This window comes from Lactuca virosa, chromosome 4 (genome assembly GCF_052849685.1).
Source record: "Lactuca virosa cultivar CGN04683 chromosome 4, Lactuca_virosa_CGN04683_v6, whole genome shotgun sequence".
NCBI classification, from domain to species: domain Eukaryota; kingdom Viridiplantae; phylum Streptophyta; class Magnoliopsida; order Asterales; family Asteraceae; genus Lactuca; species Lactuca virosa.
The window spans coordinates 2,517,576-2,542,461 of record NC_136429.1 but is presented as its reverse complement, the minus strand read 5'-3'; the positions used below and the strand labels follow the sequence as shown (position 1 = coordinate 2,542,461).

General features: G+C 39.7%; 1 non-coding gene across 1 annotated transcript; it reads left to right on the top strand.

Moving 5' to 3' along the window:
- The first annotated feature begins 22,809 nt into the window (after window positions 1-22,809).
- Window positions 22,810-22,916, top strand: LOC145110442 (small nucleolar RNA R71). Its single transcript, XR_013709819.1, has one exon. It is a non-coding gene; the product is annotated as a small nucleolar RNA R71 (small nucleolar RNA).
- The last annotated feature ends 1,970 nt before the right edge of the window (window positions 22,917-24,886 follow it).

The following is a 24,886-nucleotide window of genomic DNA, read 5'->3' as shown; positions in this document are numbered from 1 at the left end:
AGAGATGACCAGTCTCTAGCTTGTGTACATGATAGTTTAGGGATTATATTGTTAAATATAATGGGGTTTACCAAGTATTGGGATCTTTGTGTGTCAAGATCCTTGTGCTTCGGGGTGTTCATACTTGAGGATCCAGTCGTTCCAGGATTTTCTCATGTGAGGATCCCGACGTTTCGAGATCTCCACTCTTGAGGATCCTCAACCGTATGTTGTTCTTCATAGAAAACGTTAGCTAAGGGTGGGCGTTAGTCTAGCTAACGCCCCTCCGATGCTTAAGTTAGTAATGTATCTGAGGAGAAAATCAGTAATAATAAAAGTTTTTTAAGGTAAAGGACATGTGTACCTCGGTTTTGTTGTGGATCATTTCATCCTACTTACATGTAGTATGATTTAAGGTGTATGGAGTTCCAAGATCTTGGCAGAACGTCTCCTATGAGTGTCACTAGCCAGTATGCTCCTTTTCCTGCTTCAGCATCTATAAGATATGGTCCTTCCCATTTGGGAGCTAATTTTCCTACACTAGGATCCTTGGTGTTTTGGAATGTTTTCCTTAATACCAAGTCTCCTATTTGAAACCTTCTGACCCTTATATTCCTATTATAAGCCTTGGTGATTCTTTGTTGGTGAGCAGCAATGCATATTTTGGCAAGATCCCTAAGCTCGTCAATAGTATCGAGATCCTCTGCTAGGATCATGTTACTATTCTCTTGGTCTTGCAGCAAGTATCTTGCCGTCGAGGTCACTACTTTAGTAAGGATTACTGCTTCTGTCCCAAACACCAAGGAATAGGGGGTCTGACATGTGGCCACTTTGGAGGTGATTCTATCTGCCCATAAAACGAAAGGAAGTTCTTATGCCCATTTTTCCTTCTTTTTGTCCAACCTTTTCTACAAATTGTTAACTATGATTTTGTTGCTGGACTCCGCTTGACCATTAGCTTGGGGATGAATAGGAGTGAACATTATCATTTTGATCCCCCAGCTTGTGCAAAAGTATCTTGTTCTTTTGCTAATAAATTGGGATCCATTGTCGCATATGATCTCAGTCGGGATCCCGAACATGGTCAAGATATTACGTTTAATGAACGATACTACCTCTATCTCTTACTTGGGCGAAAGCTTCAACTTCGATCCATTTGGAGAAGTAATCAGTGATCACCAACATGAAGACTTTTCCTCCTGGGGCTACTGACAATTTTCCTACAATATCCATCCCCCATTTCATGAATGGCCATGGGGAGATAATAGGATGTAGAGGTTCTGTCGGTTGGTGCAAGATGTTCTTGTGTCTTTGGCAAGCATCACATTTTTGAGCATGTAGGAAGGAGTCTTTCTTCATGGTTGGCCAGTAGTATCATGTTCTCAGTATTTTGGAGCATAAGGATCTGCCCCCGGTGTGATTGCCACAATCTCCTTCGTGTATATCCTTTAAGACTTTTGCACCTTCAGGATCTTCCAAGCATCTTAGGTATGGACCTGCCATAGATTTTTTGTAAAGTTTACCTTGGATTAACACGAATTTTGAGACTCTCGTCCTGAATGCTCTTTCACTTTTTTCTCCTGTCGGGGTTGTGCCATTTTGGAGATATTCTATAATGGGTTGTATCCATGATTGCTGACTTCTTTGAGGATCCTATTCGTCGGGATCTATTTGAGAAAGGATCCTAGGGTCAGGATCTTCAAGAGTTGCTATGCTTGTCGGACGCTTAGGATCTTCTGACTTGTCGGAGAGGGTTTCTATGGCTGGGGTTCTTATGTGAGTTATAGGAATCTTCGTCTCTGGTGGGATCCTAAGGGAAGATCCTAAATTGGCTAGTGCATTTGCTTCTGTGTTTTCCTCTCTGGGAACTTGGGTTAGGCTAATGTTTTCGAAATTAGAAGCTAATTTTTTGAGGATCTCTAGGTATAATGCTAATTTTTCGCCTTTCACTGCATAAGATACATTGTAGTGGTTGGTTAATAATAAAGAATCAAAAAATACCTGAAGATCCTTGATTTGAAGATCCTTAGCTAATTGTAGTCCCATGATGAGTACTTCGTATTCTACTTCGTTTTTAGTAGTGTTGAATTCACAACTAACTGCTTGGGGTATGATGTCCCCCTATGGCGACTTTAGTATGATCCCAAGGCCTGTTCCTTTCTGATTTGAAGCTCTATCTATGAACAACGTCCATTTTCCCAGGTGTTCATCTTCTAGGAGCCGCTTGGCTACCATGTCTACTTTGTTTTGTAGATCATCACTAAAGTCCGCCACAAAGTCCGCTAATGCTTGTGATTTTATGGCGGATCTTGGTTCGTATCTGATCTCAAATATGCTTAATTTTACCGACCATTTTGCCATCCTTCCTGACATTTCTGGTTTTCTCATGACATTTTTCATAGGATAGTTAGTTTTTAAATGTATAGTGTGTATTTCAAAGTAGTGTCTTAATTTGGTAGAAGCAGTTATTAAGGTAAGAATTAATTTTTCGAGATGAGAGTACCTGGTTTCAGGATCCAGGAGACTTTTACTTACATAGTAGATATGATGTTGCTCCCCGGTAAGATCCTTGACCAGAACGGTACTTACCGCGTTTGGGGATACTGAGAGATAGAGGATAAGTGGTTCTCCATCTATAGGTTTCACCAGTAGTGGAGTAGAGCTTAGGTAATTTTTGAGTTCCTGGAAGGCTTTCCTGCGTTCCTGTTTCCACTCAAATTTCTTGTTCTTTTTCAAGATATCATAAAAGGGCTTAAACCTTTCTGAGGATCTTAAAATGAACCTGTTGAGTGTTGCTACTCTTCCAGTTAGCCTCTTGATGTCCTTTGTTGAAGACGGGGATCTTAGTTCCATGATTGCTTTTATTTGTTCTGGGATTGCTTTTATCCCTCTTTTGGTTACCATGTATCCGAGGAACTTGCCTGATTTCATTCCAAATTGACATTTGAGTTGGTCCAGCTTCATATTGTACTCATCCAGGATATCAAATGCTTCCTTGAGGTCTCTAAGGTGATCTTCGGCTTTCTTCGACTACACTACCATGTCATCGATATAAACTTTCATGGTGTCCCCCAGTTTGTCTTTGAATATCCGATTTACCAATCTTTGATATGTCACATCTGCATTTTTGAGACCAAAAGGCATTGCGATGTAACAATATATACATGTTGGTGTTATAAACGCAGTATATTCTTGGTCTGATGGTTCCATTTGGATTTTTTGGAATCCTGCTGAAGCATCCATGAAGGTCAGGAGTTCATGACCAGCCGTCGCATCTATCATAGAGTCAATATGTGGTAGAGGGAAAGGATCCTTAGGACAAACCTTGTTGAGATCTGTTTAATCTACACACACTCTCCATTTTCCTTTTTTATTTTGTACGACAACCATGTTAGCTAGCCATCTTGTGAATTTCACTTCCTTGATCATTCCTGTTTTGAGGAGCTTCTCTACTTCCTCTTGGATGATATGATTCCTTTCGGGTGCAAATTTCCTTCTTTTTTGGTGTATTGGCCTGAAAGAAGGATCAATATTAAGTATATGAGTAATAATACTCTTGTCTATACCTGTCATATCCTCATGTTTCCATGCCAATGTCTTGCTTCTGGTTCTTAAGAAATTCAGTAGATCCTGATCGATCTGCTCTAGCATTGAGGATCCTATGAGGATTTTAGCTTCAGGATCCTCGATGCCCAGGGGCACTACCTTTACATCTTGTTCCTTTGTCTCTAGAACATGTCGTGCCCCATGCCTTAATTGATATGCTTGTTGGGGTTTCGTCGTAGATTTCATAAAGGTTTTGTAGCATTCTTTCGGTTCTTGTTGATCTCCCGTGATCTTTACCGTCCCCCATGGAGTTGGCATCTTCACACATTGATGGTATATTGATGGAACCACTTTCATCTCGTGGATCCATGGTCTACCTAGTATCACATTATAAGAACACATGGTGTTAATAACACAAAAATTTTGTATGGAGTTTACCCTTTCTATGTATATTGGTAGCTTTATTTCTCCAGCTGTGTGGTTTGTTTCCCCGCTAAATCCTATGAGGACTAAGGATTTTCCGACTATCTCCAATTCTGGAACCATCAGACAGAGAAGATACTACGTTTATAACACCAACATGTATATATTGTTACATCGCAATGCCTTTTGGTCTAAAAAATGCAGGTGCGACATATAAAAATTGGTAAATCGGATGTTCAAAGAAAAATTGGGGAACACCATGGAAGTTTATATCGACGACATGGTAGTGAAGTCGAAGAAAGCCGAAGATCACCTTAGAGACCTCAATGAAGCATTTGATATCCTGGACGAGTACAATATGAAGCTGAACCCACTCAAATGTCACTTTGGAATGAAATCAGGAAAGTTCCTCGGATACATGGTAACCAAAAGAGGGATAGAAGCAAGCCCAAAACAAATAAAAGCAATCATGGAACTAAGATCCCCGTCTTCAACAAAGGACATCCAGAGGCTAAACGGAAGAGTAGCAGCACTCAACAGGTTCATTTCAAGATGCTCAGAAAGGTGCAAGCCCTTTTACAATATCTTGAAAAAGAACAAGAAATTTGAGTGGAAAGAGGAACACGAGAAAGCCTTCTAGGAACTCAAAAAATATCTAAGCTCTACTATACTACTGGTGGAACCTATAGATGGAGAACCATATATCCTCTATCTCTCAGTATCCCCAAATGCGGTAAGTGTCGTTTTGGTCAAGGATCTTAACGGGGAGCAACATCTTATCTACTATGTAACTAAAAGTCTCCTGGATCCTGAAACCAGGTACTCTCATCTCAAAAAATTAATTCTTGCCTTAATAACTGATTCTACCAAATTAAGACATTACTTTGAAACACACACTATACATGTAAAAACTAACTATCCTATAAAGAATGTCATGAGAAAACCAGAAATGTCAGGAAGGATGGCAAATTGGTCGGTAAAATTAAGCACATTTGACTTCAGATACGAACCAAGATCCGCCATAAAAGCACAAGCATTAGCGGACTTTGTGGTTGACTTTAGTGATGATCTACAAAACGAAGAAGACATGGAAGCCAAGCGACTCCTAGAAGATGAACACTTGGGAAAATGGACGTTGTTCACAGATGGAGCTTCAAAACAGAAAGGAACAGGCCTTGGGATCATACTAAAGTCTCCACAGGGGGACATCATACCCCAGGTAGTTAGTTGTGAGTTCAACACTACTAACAACGAAGCAGAATACGAAACACTCATCACGGGACTACAATTAGCTAAGGATCTAAAATCAAGGATCTTCAGGTATTTGTTGATTATTTATTACTAACAAACCACTACAATGGATCTTATGCAGTGAAAGGTGAAAAATTAGCATTATACCTAGAGATCCTCAAAAAATTAGTTTCTGATTTCGAAAACTTTAGCCTAACCCAAGTTCCCAGAGAGGAAAGCATAGAAGCAGATTGATGTGTGTTAAACGAACTAGTTTTATCCTACTTTTAAAATATGAATTAGACACACAAAAGGCAGTGGACCTGTCAATTGGTGGTATAGTTGAATAAGCAGGGTATCGAACTCACGGAATGGTAATTAAACTAATAACTAGAATTAACTAAGACAAGTAATAAAAGTAAAAGGATTTCTCTAGTTTTGCAAGACTAGAAACTTAGATAAACTAACTAACACGAAAATTAAATAACTAACAGCTAAAACAAGTAAAAATCAACTAAATTCAATAATAAGAAGACTTCTGTTTAGGTTCGGTTTATTTACTCCTATGGTTGATTTATGACAAGTGCAATGGATTAATTGTTACTGGCTACCGATTAAAGTGATTAGGTTCACATTCGCTATTACCAACCCTTAGAAAACTAATTAATTCAAACAGTGGCCAGTTGATTAAACTAATAAATTTCCTAGTTAATTATTCAGGTTAAATAAGACTTATAGTGGTCACTTAAATTGGTTGTTCAATTAACCTCTTGTTGATGGTTTATCACACAAGCTCACACATTAATTTACCCACTTTCTAGTTAATCCTAGTTTCACGTTCGCTAATCCTAGGCACATAACAATGCTTTCACATAAATCACATAAGATAAGCAATTAAGAGATGTTCATGCAGCTTAATTACTTGATAATTAATAGAAAATAGTTATGGTTAATGCATAAGGTTCTTTAACAAGCTTAATAAAACTAAATTCACCAATAAACAATTAATCCAACCATAAATCAATCCATAGTTGTAAATTTTCCTACCCTAAACAGAAGATATAAAGTTTAGCTCATAATTGTAGCAGAAAGCAACTCAAAAACAATGTCTAGTAGTTCAAACATGATTAAAACAATAGATAAAGTAAAGAGTAAACTTATGTTGCCTTTAATCTTCTTAGAAATGAAGTTGGGGTTGACTCTCACGATTTCCAGAGCTCCAGCAGCCTTCCTAGTCGCAAGGTAATCCTCCAAAAAATCCAGAGATGGTTTTGTTTCGGAACTTGGCCTCTATTTATAGTTTTTAGAAAAAAGAGGCTACTCGTCGAGTCGCCAACCGACTCACCGAGTCCCCTCGTAGAATCCGTGTACGACAAGGATTTTATGTTTTGCTTCGCGAACATTGGTGGGTACTCGTCGAGTAGACGTCCAGACTCGCCGAGTCCTTCAGGATTTGGCTCTTTTTCTTCATTCTTCAATCCCCGAGCTTCCGATCGCATCTCCTGCTTCCTTTTGCTTCCGAGCATATCTTTTGGACTGAAAATACAATTTAAACACAATTAAGTACCTTTTGTCCATATATTGCAATAATTTATCCAATTAATAATAAAAGTCTATGCTAAATATGCACATATCAAAATACCCCACACTTGACTTTTGCTTGCCCCCAAGCAAAACTGAATTTTAACACACTAATACTACATAAGACAATCCCAATCGAACCCAGCCATTATGCCAAGACCGCAACACATGCATTTGTGTCTAAATTTTTTCCTAAGGACCCCCCTCAATTCTAACTACTTACAATCCTCATAAACACTCGCCCACTTCTTTTGAACAATGCTCATTTTATGCATCCCTCCGAATCCATCCGCAGAAAACCTCCTAGCCTCAAGGTATTTTTGGTGGATGTGACATCCCCTAATTTCTTGGCTAGAAAAGACCGATTTAATTTATGCTTTTAAAATAAAATCAGAGAAATCCTTTTAAAAGATGTTGCGGAATTGGTCCCCAAAACAGAATATGATAAAAGTTTATCAAAACCTTTCTTTAAGAAATATATATTTTCCTTTTATATCAAAACCTCGGGATGTCATGTTCCGATACAGATCAAAAGCATAAACAGGACATTATAAGCCTTACAACAGTTATTTACAACTACTGGCCTATAATCCAAAAATCTCTCATCATCATCCGACTATGCTCGGGGTCCACTACCTGTAATATAAAAAGCTGAGTGGGTCAGGCTAGGGAGCCTGATGAGCATATAGGTTTTTCAACCCACAATAATAATAAACTTATTAAATTCAACAATCAACAATAACCCTGATTACCCATTCCCGTTATCCTCACTTTACGTCCCTAAACACCTATCACGAGGGACCTAGCCTAAGGAATATCATCGGGATGGACACTACTGCTAAGGGGACTCCTCAGCCATACATGTCCTAAAGGCAACCATGAGGGGGATGGAGTACGCCAATGAACATATAGTTCACAACCACCTACAGGTTGCGAACCTGCTAGCGTTCCACTGGACTGCCTAGAAAGGTCCGTGGTCGTCATCTATACTCCGCTAGACGACAACAACAACAACAACAACAACATCGAGGCCTCTCATCATTTTAACACCCATCAACTATTTCGTCTACCCATGTTTTACCCAACATATTTTTAGATAAAATACATATACAGTTTAAAACTTGTATAAAACATCTATTCAATAATCACGTCAAATAAACAATTAATATAATTACACATAGCACATATTTTACAGAAAATACTTCATATCTAGGTGTAAGATGAAAGTGACTACACACTCACTTGATTTAATGATAATCGGGCAGCACTTCGTTTCCTAAAACGATCGTTTCTAATAAAACCGGGAGTTTTATTGAGAAACCGGGCTCTGCGAGGGTCGGACTTCAAAACCGAAAAGATAAATTTCTCGGGCTTCTCGGGCACTTCGGGACGTGTTTCGGGTGTTTGGTATGATATCGGGGCTTTGGGGGAAGCTGGAATGGAAGAAATATTGTTTAGGGGGTGAAAAATGACAATTTTCCAAATTACTACCGGGAGGTCTCGCACCCTTCTATTTATAGGGGCGAGGCTTCTGATCCGAGGGCTGAGAAGCGACCAGGTGTCAGCAGATGCGAAGGGAAAGCTGATGGCTCGCACGTGCGAGGTTCCATGTGGCTGCTTCTGATTGGACCGAGGTCTAGGGTCCGAGGGGTGGGATGTGGCGCGCCTGCGAAGCTCGGACACGTCAAGAAGGGCACGCGTCGCTCCGCGGTTGGAACAGCACTTCGGATGCGAGGGAGTGCGACACGCCTCGCCAGCTGGCCTTGGGTGACTCAGCAATTCGGACACGTGGCGCGTAATGAGCGAGGGTGACGTGGCCGAAGCATGACTATGCGAAATTTCTCGGTTTTAACATTTTTTTCTCGATTTTTGTGCAAAAACTTCTAAAATCCATAACTTTCGCATACGGGCTCCGTTTTTGACGTTCTTTATATGCACGCGTAGGTAAAATTACGCTCTACAACTTTTGTTTAGACTTCGTCGGCTAATTTTGACTTTAATTTTAATATTATTATTTTTAACAGACCGGGACAGGAAATCCGATAAAAATTCATAACTTCTTCATCCGATGTCCGTTTCCGTCTGTCTTTTTACCGTTGTACTACTATTGACGAGACCTTCGATTCTCCTTTAGGTTGTGTCGGCTAAAAATCACTCGATCTAAAATTCGAGTTTTTTAGCTGTCTACTGCTAAGCTGAAACTTAGAAAAATCATAACTTCCTCATACGAAGTCTGATTTGGGCGTTCTTTTTATACCTACTCTCGGTTTAACGAACACTACGACTTTCGTTTAGATCACTAAGGCTAAAAAGTAGTTTATCAAAAACTCACTTTTTACGTCATTCGGCACCGTGCCGGTTTTGTCGCGAAACTTCGACAGGTCATAACTTCTTCGTTATAACTCGGATTTCGGTATTCTTTATATATCCGTAATCCTTGTCACGACCACTACAACTTTCTTAATAGATATTGGCTTTATCTAATATTTATTTTCGACGCTCATTTTTACTCTTAATTAATTAAATTCTAGTAATTAAGCATAAAACACATAATTCACATAATATTCACATAATTCCTTTTCATTTCTTCAAAATGAGTTACAAAGTTTAACCTAGACTATTACGTCAATATTAATGCCTAGCCTAGAAACACGGGCGTTACAATTCTCTCCCCCTTAGGATGATTCTGTCCTCGGAATCACACATCAGCAAACAAATGTGGGTAGCGACTCATCATGTCACTCTCTGTTTCCCAGGTGAGATTTGGCCCATTCGTATGTTTCCAACGCACAAGCACTAAATCGACCGTCTTGCGTCGCAACTTCTTAGTCTTACGTTTAACGATTGCCTCAGGTTCTTCAATTAACCTCTTGTTTTCATCCAACCTTAATTCAGAAATTGGAATTATGTCGGGAACATCTCCCGTGAACTTTCTCAAATAACACACATGAAAGGTGTTATGAATACCCTCTAGTTCTTCTGGTAATTCTAGCTTGTAAGCTTGATTCCCGATCCTCTGAAGAACTTTAAACGGTCCAATAAACCTTGGACTCAATTTTCCCCTTTTACCAAATCTTATAAGTCCCTTCCACGACGAGACTTTAAGTAAAACTGAATCTCCAACTTTGAATGATATCAATTGTCTTTTCTTGTCAGCATAGCTCTTTTGTCGATCTTGAGCTGCTAACATCCTTTCCCTAATCACTTTCAACTTTTCAGCAGTTTGATGGACTATTTCAGGTCCCATAAACTGCTTTTCCCCAGCTTCCAGCCAGCATGACGACGTTCGACACTTTTCTCCATGAAAACCATGATAAGGTGCCATCTTGAGGCTCGAGTGGAAACTATTATTATAGGAAAATGCTACTAGAGGTAAGTGTTCATCCCAGTTACCCTAGAATTCCAGGGTACATGCTCTCAGCATATCCTCCAACGTTTGAATTGTTCGTTCGCTCTGACCATCGATTTGTGGATGGTAAGCTGTACTCAAACACAACTTGGTACCCAATTCCTCTTGTAGACTCCTCCAAAACCTTGAGGTAAAACGGCTATCACGATCGGATACAATCATTAACGGAACACCGTGAAGCCTCACAATTTCCTTCACGTAAGAATTCGCAAGTTTATCCATAGACCATTTCTCATTTACTGCTATGAAATGCGCACTCTTAGTGAAGCGATCAACGACCACCCAAATCATGTCGTGACCGTTCCTTGTTCTGGGCAGTTTAGTCACAAAATCCATGGTGATGTCTTCCCATTTACCCATGGGTACAGGAAAAGGTTCTAAACTCCCATACGGTTTCTGATGTTGTGCCTTAACCCTAGCACATGTTACACACTCGGCCACATACTTAGCAACATCGAGCTTCATCGTCGGCCACCAGTAATAGGGTTTTAGATCCCTATACATTTTTGTACTGCCGGGATGAATCGAGTACATGGTCTTATGTGCTTCTTCCATCAGAAGATCTCTTACTCCTCCCGTCTTAGGTACCCAAATCCTATCTTGGAATACCTTCAGTCCTTGACCATTTGTATCAAACACTAACGTTTTGCCCAAACGTTCTTCCTTTCGGTCATTTTTTTCTAAAGCTTCCTCTTGAGCTTTCTTTATACTTTCCACAATTGTCGAGACAACTTCAATCCTTAACGCTCTTGGCCTTTTCTTTTCAAGGTTTACCTTCCGACTGAGAGCATCAGCAACAACATTTGCTTTACCAGGGTGGTAAAGTATCTCACAGTCGTAGTCCTTGAGTAACTCTAGCCAGCGCCGTTGCCTCATGTTCAGTTCATTCTGATTAAAGAGATATTGAAGACTCTTATGATCAGTGAAAAGTTTGCATTTAGTACCATAAAGATAGTGTCTCCATATCTTTAAGTCGAATACTACCGCTGCCAACTCCAGATCATGAGTGGGGTAGTTCTTTTCATGCTCTTTCAATTGCCTCGATGCATACGCTATCACTTTATCCCTTTGGGTCAGAACACAACCTAACCCAACTCCAGAGGCATCACTATAAACTGCGAAGTCATCAACTCCTTCAGGTAACGAAAGAATCGGTGCTTCACACAATTTCTTCTTTAACTTCTAAAAAGCTTCCTTATGCTTCTCATTCCAAGTATAAGTAGCTCCTTTGTGGGTCAAAGTTGTTAATGGAGTAGCGATTGAAGAAAAGCCTTGGATAAACCTTCGGTAATATCCAGCTAATATTAAAAAGCTTCGGATCTCTGTAGGACTTTTTGGTTGTTCCCACTTCATCACAGCTTCAATCTTTGCTGGGACAACCATTATCCCTTCTTGGTTAACCACATGACCCAAAAATTGGACTTCTTGAATCCAAAATTCACATTTGGAGAACTTTGCATACAACTTCTCCTTTTTCAGAACTTCTAGCACTTCACGCATATGCTTGTCATGCTCCTGCTTGCTTTTTGAATAAATCAAGATATCATCTATGAACACTATCACCGATTTACAAACCCTATTCATCAAATCCATGAAGGCCACTGGAGCATTGGTTAGTCCGAACGACATAACCAAAAACTCATAGTGTCCATATCTTGTTCTGAACGCAGTCTTTTTGATATCCTGCTCTCTTACCTTTAGTTGATGATATCCCGACCTAAGATCGATCTTTGAAAAATAGCTTGAACCTTGCAACTGATCGAACAGTTCATCAATCGTCGGCAACGGGTACTTGTTCTTTATTGTTGCTTTATTCAGATCTCTGTAATCGATGCACATTCTCATGCTCCCGTCCTTTTTCTTTACAAATAACATTGGGGCTCCCCAGGATGATGAACTAGGTCGAATAAAACCTTTGTCCAATAACTCCTGAAGTTGTGTCATAAGTTCTTTCATCTTTGTTGGTACTAATCGATACGGTGCTTTTGCTATTGGCGTCGTTCCTGGTAACAAGTCGATACCGAATTCTACTTGTCGATCAGGGGGCAATCAGGGAAGATCTTCGGGAAAGACTTCAGGATAGTCACACACCACCGGAATATTCTGCACCTCCTTCTTTTCCTTCTTAGCATCGGTCACGAATGCTAGATATGATGTACATCCCTTGACCAAACAATTTCTGGCTTTCATTAGGGAAATGATTCCAGAGTTTACTCTGCGTTTGTCTCCATACACCATAAACGACTCTTTTCCTGGCGGGTTTACTTTTACTGTCTTCTTCCTACACAATATTTCGGCATCATTGGCGCTAAGCCAATCCATTCCTAAAACTATGTCGAAACCATTTAACTCTATAGGTAATAATTCCTCGTGGAACTTATTCCCATTCAAGTCAATGAAGATGTTTTTCATATGATGGCTAACAGGTATAAACTTTCCACTAGCAATCTCGACTATTATAGCATTAACTAGTCTATCTACAGGAAAAGCTAGTTTTCTACCAAATTCATGCGAAATAAAGGAGTAATTGGCTCCAGAATCAAACAAAATTTGGGCAGGCAATTCGTTTACGAGAAAGGTACCTGAAGCGACACTGGCTTCTTCTTTCGCAGCTTCAAGTGTCATCGGAAAGGCTCTCGCCTTCGGCTTTGGTGGAAGATTGGGCTTTTCTGCATCCTTCTTCTTCGGGCAATCCTTCAAAATATGCCCTTCTTCATTGCACCCAAAACAGACGTTCTTATTGAAGGTGCATTCATTAGCATAATGCCCAGGCTTTCCACATTTGTAACAAGTGACTTCCACGCTGCATTTCCCAGCATGTTTCTTCTTACACTTGTCATACCACTTGGCTTCGGCTCCTCCTCCGAATTTCCTCGAACCAGTCTTCGAGAACTTGTTCTTTTTATTGGAACCTGAAGTTCCTTCAAACTTTCTCTTTTCGTCAACTTCAACCTTGCTGGCGGCTCTCCCCTTAATCATATCTTCCACAGACTTGGCAGCCCAGATAGCTGCCTCCAAAGTAAGTGCCTGACGTACTGGCACCGCGTACTCCCATGGAAGTCCCTTTGCGTACCTGTCAATTTTTGCCAGCTCAACTGGGACAATACGCAAAGCAAACTCCATTTTGTCTGTGAAGTTATTTGTATATTCATCAACGGTCATACTTCCCTTCTTCAACGTCAGAAATTGGTTTTCTAGCTCAAGCACATTTTGGGCCGAGCAGTACTTGCGCTTGAAGTGCACCAAGAACTCTGCCCAAGTCAGTTGCAGTGGCTCATTAGGGCTTATGGCTTTCCCTAGAGTGTTCCACCAACGAGCATCACTACCTCTGAACTGACGCACTGCAAATGTGGTTTGTAACTTGCCTTGGCAACCACATGTCATGAAAGCCAATTCCATTTCCGAGATCCAATCCATTACTCCGACGGGATCTTCTTTTCCAGTGAAGGTTGATGGCTTGCAAGTCATAAAGTCTTTATACTTGAACCCATTTCTCTCCACTCTATCCTCGTGGTTTTTTCTCCCAACCACAAGCGGTTCACTATGACCAACAGATCTACTATTGTTTCCTTCTTCAGATCGATCGTCATTTAATTCACGTTGTTCAACAGGAACTGAAGGTTCATTCCGGTTGTTCAGCAATATTTGTCTCATTTCCTCCCTTTGTTCAACCATCATTGACTGAATCATGGCTCGTACTCCAGCCATGGTGATGGGTTCTGGTGCAGCACCTGCTATAGGCACCTGTTCCACCACTTGGGGTTGAGGTTGTTGGTTTCTATTTGCATTTCCCGCTCCACTTCGGGTTCTTTCCATTATAATCTATATGCCGAATAAGGCGAATTTAGGTCTTTATCCTTGATAGATATTTAAATTCTCCTTATCACTCCGAAACGTTTACATGGTAGTTCTAATATCGTAATCGTACGCTTAGAATCCTACACACATAAGGTTTCCAGATCCGGTCGGCAACAGACCATAGATCCGAACAAATAATGGCATATATGGCAAATATATAGCATTTAGCACATAAAAGCATTTTAGGCATCTTTCCTAAAATAAACTAGTGCTCGTGTCTAAAATATGGTAGACACTCATCTCACAATCATCACTTAGCATTCTAAGTTTAAGTGTAGAAATCCTACAAATTCCTAGTTCTCTTAAACTAATGCTCTGATACCAACTGTGACATCCCCTAATTTCTTGGCCAGAAAAGACCGATTTAATTTATGCTTTTAAAATAAAATCAGAGAAATCCTTTTAAAAGATGTTGCGGAATTGGTCCCCAAAACAGAACATGATAAAAGTTTATCAAAACCTTTCTTTAAGAAATATATATTTTCCTTTTATATCAAAACCTCGGGATGTCATGTTCCGATACAGATCAAAAGCATAAACAAGACATTATAAGCCTTACAACAGTTATTTACAACTACTGGACTATAATCTAAAAATCTCTCATCATCATCCGACTATGCTAGGGGTCCACTACCTGTAATATAAAAAGCTGAGTGGGTCAGGCTTGGGAGCCTGGTGAGCATATAGGGTTTTCAACCCACAATAATAATAAACTTATTAAATTCACCAATCAACAATAACCCTGATTACCCATTCCCGTTATCCTCACTTTACGTCCCTAAACACCTATCACAAGGGACCTAGCCTAAGGAATATCATCGGGATGGACACTACAGCTAAGGGGACTCCTCAGCCATACATGTCCTAAAGGCAACCAGGAGGGGGATGGAGTACGCCAATGAACATATAGTTCACCAACACCTACAGGTTGCGAACCTGCTAGCGTTCCACTGGACTGTCTAGAAAGGTCCGTGGTCGTCATCTATACTCCGCTAGACGACTACAACAACAACAACAACAACAACAACAACAACATCGAGGCCTCTCATCATTTTAACACCCATCAACTATTTCGTCTACCCATGTTTTACCCAACATATTTGTAGATAAATACATATACAGTTTAAAACTTGTATAAAACATCTATTCAACAGTCACCTCAAATAAACAATTAATATAATTACACATAGCACATATTTTATAGAAAATACTTCATATCTAGGTGTAAGATGAAAGTGAGTACACACTAACTTGATTCAATGATAATCGGCAAGCACTTCGTTTCCTAAAACGATCGTTTCTAATAAAACCGAGAGTTTTATTGAGAAACCGGGCTCTGCGAGGGTCGGACTTCAAAACCGAAAAGATAAATTTCTCGGGCTTCTCGGGCACTTCGGGACGTGTTTTGGGTGTTTGGTATGATATCAGGGCTTTGGGGGAAGTTGGAATGGAAGAAATATTATTTAAGGGGTGTAAAATGACAATTTTCCAAATTACTACCGGCAGGTCTCACACCCTTCTATTTATAGGGGCGAGGCTTCTGATCCGAGGGCTGAGAAGCGACCAGGTGTCAGCAGATGCGAAGGGAAGGTTGATGGCTCGCACGTGCGAGGGTCCATGTGGCTGCTTCTGATTGGACCGAGGTCTAGGGTCCGAGGGGTGGGATGTGGCGCGCCTGCGAAGCTCGGACACGTCAAGAAGGCCAGGCGTCGCTCCGCGGTTGGACTAGCACTTCGGATGCGAGGGAGTGCGACACACTTCGCCAGCTGGCCTTGGGTGGCTCAGCAATTCGGACACGTGGCGCGTAATGAGCGAGGGTGACGTGGCCGAAGCATGACTATGCGAAATTTCTCGGTTTTAGCATTTTTTTTTCGATTTTTGTGCAAAAACTTCTAAAATCCATAACTTTCGCATACGGGCTTCGTTTTTGACGTTCTTTATATGCACGCGTAGGTAAAATTACGCTCTACAACTTTTGTTTAGACTTCGTCGGCTAATTTTGACTTTAATTTTAATATTATTATTTTTAACAGACCGGGACAGGAAATCCGTTAAAAATTCATAACTTCTTCATCCGACGTCCGTTTTCGTCTGTCTTTTTACCGTTGTACTACTATTGACGAGACCTTCGATTCTCGTTTAGGTTGTGTTGGCTAAAAATCACTCGATCTAAAATTCGAGTTTTTTAGCTGTCTACTGCTAAGCTGAAACTTAGAAAAATCATAACTTCCTCCTACGAAGTCAGATTTGGGCGTTCTTTTTATACTTACTCTCGGTTTAACGAACACTACGACTTTCGTTTAGATCACTAAGGCTAAAAAGTAGTTTATCAAAAACTCACTTTTTACGTCATTCGGCACCGTGCCGGTTTTGTCGCGAAACTTCGACATGTCATAACTTCTTCGTTATAACTGGGATTTCGGTATTCTTTATATATTCGTAATCCTTGTCACGACCACTACAACTTTATTAATAGATATCGGCTTTATCTAATATTTATTTTCGACGCTCATTTTTACTCTTAATTAATAAAATTCTAGTAATTAAGCATAAAACACATAATTCACATAATATGCATATAATTCTTTTTCATTTCTTCAAAATGAGTTACAAAGGTTAACCTAGACTATTACGTCAATATTAATGCCTAGCCTAGAAACACGGGCGTTACAGTTGAGCAACTCAAGCATACATAATCTAGACAATTACAGCTTTTTCATATCACTATAGAGCTTAATTGGAATTCTTCACTTCTTTGATATTTGATCTTTTTAATTTCTTTAATTTACCACCTTCTTTGATTTCATTTTTGGTATCTTCAAATTTTGAACTTTCGGAATTTTGATCTTCACTTTAATTGCTCCAAAATTCTTACAACTTTTTTTGTAATTCTCTCTCTTTTTTTTCACATGTAACTCACTTTTTTTTCACTCAAAACCTACATGCTTAAGCAAGGGCGCTCAACTTCAACCTTTATTGATTAAAGATAAAAATTTTCCTAGATACATTTCTGGTACACGATGCTAAACATATTGCATCCCTCAAACTAAGTGAGGTTGTGTTTTTGTCCCATGATTTCACTAGAATAAAGGGGGCCACAAATGCACTAGAACGTATATTGGCTCAACTAAACATTTGGGTCTTCTTGCAATCATCAAACATAACACTAGCATGGAATCCTAATTGTTTTTAACAAAATTTTCTAAATTAATCCTAGTAATTTTTTAATGCAAAAATATCAAAATTATACCTAAATTAGGATTCTAATGTAACTAATATAATCAACCCCTACCCCACACTTAATTTATGCAATGTCCCCATTGCATATTATGCATGAATAATAAAACATAAAAATAAAGAGGGAATTGGAACAAACTCCCCTGGGATAGTAGTCGCGAGGTTGATGTTCTTCATTCAAAGCTCCTTCTTTAATTAATTTTAGAAATGGGAACAGCTCATCCATGTCTCGGGCGTCAAATCTCGTGTGGTTAAGCTCTAAAAATGCAGGAAAGACTCTCGGAAATCTCCAGGAATTAATCTTCAAGAATGCAGCCAATTTTCATATAAAATATCTTCAAATCGTCAGTTCTAGAGGTGAAATGGAAATCAACTCGTCGAGTTTGTAAGGTGACTCGCCGAGTTGTAGCGCGAAACTGGCAGAAGTCGTGAATTTGCACTGTGACTCGTCGAGTCCAAGATGTGCACTCGTCGAGTACATCGCTGTATGGAAAATTTTGCTTTCTGCTCCAAGTTCGTTTCTAGTGTACTAAAGTAACATCAAAATGACACTTATGCTCATTTTTCTTCAATAATCAGACACTTTTTAATCATCTTCATAACCGGACTCTATACTCGAACTCAAGACTCTATTTCCCCTCTCGCTTAGACTCGATTCTTCCCACTATTCTTTCACTCTCTAGACCCTTTGCATGCATACCCTTATTCAAATTCTGAAAAGAACCAAAAGCAAACACAACTAAATAAAAAGGAAAAACAAACAATTAAAATCCTACTTAAAAGTTCTAACAAACCAACCAAAAACAACCAAACAAATAAAAATTGTTTTAACACAACCCAACAAATAAAAGGGATAGATCTCAATCTTCATCTTCTTCCTCTTCATCATCTTCTCTCACTCCGCTCCCCCCGACTTCACTTCCACGGGCGTTTATCCGCTCCTCCCAAGTAGGCACATATGGAAATTCGCCCCCATCTACATGTTGGATGTTAAAATGATTAAACATTTGAATGAATGACCGGTTGTTGAAATTTAAGCTCCTCCCCAAATCGTCTTGGTATTTTCTTCCCTCCACGTTAAACCATTCCGCGAGTATCTCATCTTCAACCGGAATCACCGGTGGATCTTCATGTGCTCGTTTATGTCTCGGCCTAACTCTCCTTCCCGGGTCCTCGGGTCATATAACTGCATCATCATGAGGAATGGCAAAATGGCCCCCCTCCATAATCATCAATGATTCGTGCCCGTCTGTAAAGTGTGACACTAAAATGAGGTGTGGGTATTTCGGTCAAACCACTTCCAGCTCCACTTTCCAGCACCCCGAATGATCTTGCCAAACGGTTCACGAACATCCTGCCATTAATCTTGGAGGTTTTTCTATCCTTAACCGCTCCCTCAGCCAAATAATTTGCCAAACAGTATGGGAGATTGCAAAAAGTATTTGGGGTAATGATACTCCACAAGTAGAAAACATCAAGGTTAGGAACCTTGTCATCATCCTTTCGCATGTTAATTGTGCTAGAGATGAGGCGATGAATCAAGCGGTGGATTCGTGATCTAATGCCACCTTTTTTAGTGGTCCACCATGTGGAACCTTGTCATCTAATGCCACCTTTTTTAGTGGACTTGGGAATATAGACTTTGTTTGCAATAGTGGTCCACCATGTGGAACCCACAACTCCCTCCGGAAAATTTTTATGACAATGCTCCAAGAAAGCACCAAAAGCTTGAGTGTTGACCACATGTTGGTCATAGATGCCCATTCTCCATACGAGATCAACCATGCTACAATGACGGTATTCCCCGCCAATGCAAAATGTGAGGACACTCGGATTGTAGAAGTCATCCCCTCCACGGAAATTAATAGTTGAGAAAAATTCCAAACACAGTTCTTGGTATACTGGCTCCTGAATTCTAAACAACCGGTTCCACCCATCGCACGTTATGGTTACCCCATCATGTATAAATGTGTTAACCAAATATGGAGTTACTTCCTCTGTCAATCCGACTCGATCAAACCACTCCCAGTCTATCTCATTAGGAACATATATCTCTTTCTTTTTCAGCTCCTCTAACTTCTTTCTCAATTTCCTCATTGTTGAGTCTGAGTCAATTCGTGGAAAACTTAACCAAGGATGTGCCCTTTGGTTACTCCTTGAGCTTTGACCTTTTCTAGAAAACATGTTCTGCACAACATCAACCACAAAACATAGAAAAATATCAAAACCAAAAATTCGGGCAACAGCAACCGGACTCGTCGAGTCATGAACAGACTCGGCGAGTCTGATGAACTGGTCGAGTGCTGCTATGATTCGAAATATAATAGGTCATGAAATCTCTAAATTCAGTCCATGGGTTTGTCTCGGAAGGTTTTCTAAGTACCAATTCACAATAAATTTCAACTATAACACTCGAATTAAACAAAAATCTGAAACCCTAGAATCTTAGTCAAGTCAAAATCGGGTTTTCAACAAATTAGGACCATTATTCTGCCAAAGATTAGAACTTTAATAAGATTAGAGGTAAAAGATGTTACCTTGTTGAAGAATATTGAAGAAATTGAAGAAAATCAAGATGGTTGCTTGAGAGAATTTTGGCACGTCGAGTGGTGTGTGTCGGCTGTGTAAAATGAAAGTGTTTTCCAATTAGGGTTAAAACCCTAATTTTACAGAATTGTAAAAAAAAATTCAGTAAAAATAAGCGACTCGTCGAGTCAGTGTGGCAACTCGGCGAGTCGAGTCGCGAATTTTAGTTCAACATTTACGCATTGACTCGTCGAGTCTTTTAATCTGTTTGAAAAATATATATATTAAAAACTTTTCTCTTTTTTTAATAAAAACACCACACCCCACACTTAGGCCTTTCTTGTCCTCAAGAAATCATTTGTAGATGAAAATGAAGATTTAGAATACTAAGAAAACCACACAAAACAAAAACGAAAAAGAAAAGAAAAGCAAACTCTATTGACGGGTTGCCTCCCATTGAGCGCTTCTTTTTGAGGAGTCGTTAGTTGGACTCCTTTCCGCTCTACGTTTCTGCGGCTTCCTCCAATAAGATCTCCTTCTTTAGTTTTTGCACTTTATACTTGGTTTTGTAAATATGGATTTTTCTCGTATATGCCCTTTTCAATTCTTCTTTCCTTCTCCTTGTGGCACTTTCTTTAGCTTTACGCTTTATACCTCTACCACCCGTCGTCTTTTTAACTCCTTCCTCTTTACGCCCCATCGTTTCCCTTCCTCCTCTATCTTCCTTGATTGCCTTTTTAGTCATTATCTCATCATCACTCAAGGTCACGAATTCTTCCTTACTTTCATCACATAATAAAGAGTCTGGTGGTTTAAAAGTGAAAACTTCATATGTAGTAGAGACTAGGGCTCGATGCTTGGTGCTTGTGATTGTAGTTGACATTGCTTCTTGATCAGGCATGCGTGAGTCAATGGAAGAGTTATGCTCATCATTATTCCAATCCTTAGCATTCTCTTTATCTTCTAAGCTTTCCTTCTTGTCATCTTGTACTGCTTCATCATATTGCACAATTATGTCAAGACAAGCCAAGTGTGCATTTTCAAAGTTGCTCAAATCTTTAACAACTTTACTTTCCTCAAGCGGATTCTCCATTTGATCAAGAAAAATATGAACGTCGGGTCCAGAAGGGGTATTCATGGTCTTCAGGCCAAAACCTTCATCAAATCGTGCCTTCTCGTATGGACTCGTCGAGTCAGTGGGCGCTACTCGACGAGTCGTTGAGCTTTCAACACTTTTGATTGTTTCTTGGTAATCAGCTTCCTCTACCAGCCTCTCTATCTCTTTCAGGTCTCCTTCAGCATCAAAATTCTCTTCCAAAGATAATATGAATTGATTTTGATCGCTTTCTTGCAAGAATGCAAGCTCTTTTTCTAATAATTCATCCTCCAAATCCATTGAGGAAACTTCATCTTCTCTTGACTCTATGTGCTTATCCATTTTATCAGCTTTAAAAGTCACCGAATCATCCCCCACCCTTAGTGTTATTGTAGATTCACGCATATCTACCACGGCACAAGCGGTATTCAAAAACGGTCGCCCGAGAATGATTGGGACTTTAAGGTCCTCTTCCATGTCCAAAATTATGAAGTCAACAGGGAACACTAGTTTATCTACCTTGATGAGAAGGTCTTCTCACACTCCCATTGGATGTATTATTGTTTTATCGGCTAGATGGATTTTCACTTGAATAGGCTTTGGGACTGGAAGGTTTAGCTTTTGGAAGAAAGAATATGGCATAATATTTATACTTGCCCATGAATCAGTCAACGCTCGTGTGGTCATTAAGTTCCCAAATTGGCACGGTACGGTGATGCTTCCCGGATCGCCCCTCTTTTCTGACAGCTCATTCAACACTATCTCAGCCACTTCTTCCATATTTCTTCTAGTTGTAAAGAGGCTCTTAAGCAAACTTTCATATTTTGGCGTTTGAACTATCGTTTCAATAAACGAAAATATTCACTTGGAGGGCCTTCATATGCTCCATAAACTTCCTATATTCTTGAATCTGCCCACCAGGTATGGCGCAACTTGGAAATGGCAAAGGGGGCCGGTAAGGTTTTAAAAGAGAGCTGGTTTTGTCATCAGGTCTTGGGCTCGTCGAGTCCTTGTTCGTGACTCGATGGGTCGAGTCGGGTTTACCCGATTCCCAATTTATTTCCTCTTCTGTTTGCACCTTTTGTGATTCTTCTGGATAGGGGTCAGAGGAGTGAAAAGTTTCTCAAAATCTGTTGTTATTGATTTCAGATGTGCCATTCTTGGATTCTGTTCGGTATTGCTAGGAAGTTCACCCGGTCCTCGTTGGTTGATTTGTTGTGCAAGCTGGCCTAGCTGTTTTTCAATGTTATGAATGGATGCTTGCTGATTCCTAAGCATAGTTTGTTGATCCATCATCATAGATTGGTGTTCTCTAATCATATTTCGTTGCTCCTTCATTTCAGCGTCGGTATCATTGTGCCTTTTCTCAGATGCGGCTACAAATCTTGTAAACATATCTTCCAAGTCTGATTTCTTTTCTTGCGCCGGTTCCTCCTTTTGATAAAAACCCCTTGCCTTTTGCTTAAACTTTTCCTCCTTTGCCTTTTTGTATTCATTGTACGGTAGCCATTCTTTCTTGGGTTTTCGCCAATCATCATCATATTTATCGCCACTTGAATAACACACTTGTGATTTCCGGTTCCCATTCTCGTCCAAATCACAATCTCTAGTAAGGTGAGGCCCGTTACAATTCTCACATCCCACCCGGATAGCGTGGATGGATTGGTCCATCTTATTTATTTTTCGATCCAAACTCTCCAACTTAGCCATCACTGCTGCCATGCTATCAGTAACTGAGTTCACCACCCCTTGATTTGGGTCATTCCTTGGGTTATGATATTCTCTAGAATGCTTAGAGAATTCTTCAATTAGGGCCTTTATCATCGGGGGTGCCTTCTTTGTGAGTGGTCCTTGCGAATCAAGGAGCTGCCTAGTTGTCACATTCACTCCATCATATAAAATGGAGACTTCTTGTTGACTGTTCAGATCGTGATGTGGGCAGTTCCTTAGTAAGCCTTTATATCTCTCCCACGCCTCATAAAGTGATTCTCCAACTTGTTGTTCAAAATTGGCTATGGCTTTCTTTAACTTGGCTATCTTCGAGGGAGGGCAAAATTGGTCTATAAATTCCTCTTTCATTTTAGCCCAAGTAGTGATGGATCCTGGAGGGAGTGATTTTAGCCAATCCTTCGCGGCTCCCTTGAATGTGACTGGTAGCATACGAAGCAAGACAGTGTCGCGAGCCACATTAGGGACATTGAAGTAGTCGGCTATGTCATTGACTTCGTCAAGATGCTTGTATGCGTCTTCATGATCCTTCCCGTAGAATGGAATTTCCTTAAGTTGAGCAAGTATATGGCCCTTAAGTTCAAAGGTGGCAGTTGCGGGAATCGCGGGTTGCACGAGTCCCGGGCCGGTGTCATCACGCATCCTTTTCTTCCATTCACCCATGGGAACGTCATCGATGTTAGCCATGGTGTTAGCTTGTTTGCCCTCTATGTCGCTTCCTTCTTCAGATTCGCTTTCTTCTTTTTCGGTTTCGTACTCGGTATCCTCCTTCTTTAGGTCTTCGTCCGCCACTGAAAAGATGTTGGATTCTCCCTCTTTCTTGCTCTTTTTCTTACTAAAAATAGATTTGAGATTCTTCAACGGAGAATTCTTCGATGTTGTGGTTTCTCCTACGGTTTTGCCTTTGTTTTTCTTCAAAGTTGCTTCTGGGTCTTCAAGTGGTGGAATCAAAGTTGTACCTCCTCCTCTGGTCATAAACGTTCTGCAATCAAAACAGAAAACACGCGTAAAAAGAACAAAAATAAACTAAAAACGAGACTATGTGTTCAGCGTTGGACTCGTCGATTAGCTTCAACTGCACTCGGCGAGTACAGAGCCAAAACAGAAATAAATCAAACAAAAATTCTAAAAACAGAAAAACTTAAAACTTATCCTAATAACTAAATTACTAAAGCAGTAACTTTGTGTAAGATAGATCTTACACAAAGGATCGATAATGCTAGAAATTAGAATTAATTTTTGAACCGTTCCCCGACAACGTCGCCAAAAACTTGATGTGTGTTAAACGAACTAGTTTTATCCTACTTCTAAAATATGAATTAGACACACAGAAGGCAGTGGACCTTTCAATTGGTGGTATAGTTGAATAAGCAGGGTATCGAACTTAGGGAACGGTAATTAAACTAATAACTAGAATTAACTAAGACAAGTAGTAAAAGTAAAAGGGTTTCTCTAGTTTTGCAAGACTAGAAACTTAGATAAACTAACTAACACGCAAATTAAATAACTAACAGCTAAAACAAGTAAAAATCAACTAAATTCAATAATAAGAAGACTTTTGTTTAGGTTCGGTTTATTTACTCCTATGGTTGATTTATGACAAGTGCAATCGATTAATTGTTATTGGCTACCGATTAAAGTGATTAGGTTCACATTCGCTATTACCAACCCTTAGAAAACTAATTAATTCAAACAGTGTCCAGTTGATTAAACTAATAAATTTCCTAGTTAATTATTCGGGTTAAATAAGACTTGTAGTGGTTAACTAAATTGGTTGTTCAATTAAGCTCTTGTTGATGGTTTATCACACAAGCTCACACATTAATTTACCCACTTTCTAGTTAATCCTAGTTTCACATTCGCTAATCCTAGGCACATAATAATGCTTTCACATAAATCACATGAGATAAGCAATTAAGAGATGTTCATGCAGCTTAATTACTTGATAATTAACAGAAAATAGTTATGGTTAATGCATAAGGTTCTTTAACAAGCTTAATAAAACTAAATTCACCAATAAACAATTAATCCAACCACAAATCAATCCATAGTTGTAAATTTTCCTACCCTAAATAGAAGATATAAAGTTTAGCTCATAATTGTAGCAGAAAGCAACTCAAAAACAATGTCTAGTAGTTCAAATATGATTAAAACAATAGATAAAGTAAAGAGTAAACTTATGTTGCCTTTAATCTTCTTAGAATTGAAGTTGGGGTTGACTCTCACGATTTCCAGAGCTCCAGCAGCCTTCCTAGTCGCAAGGTAATCCTCCA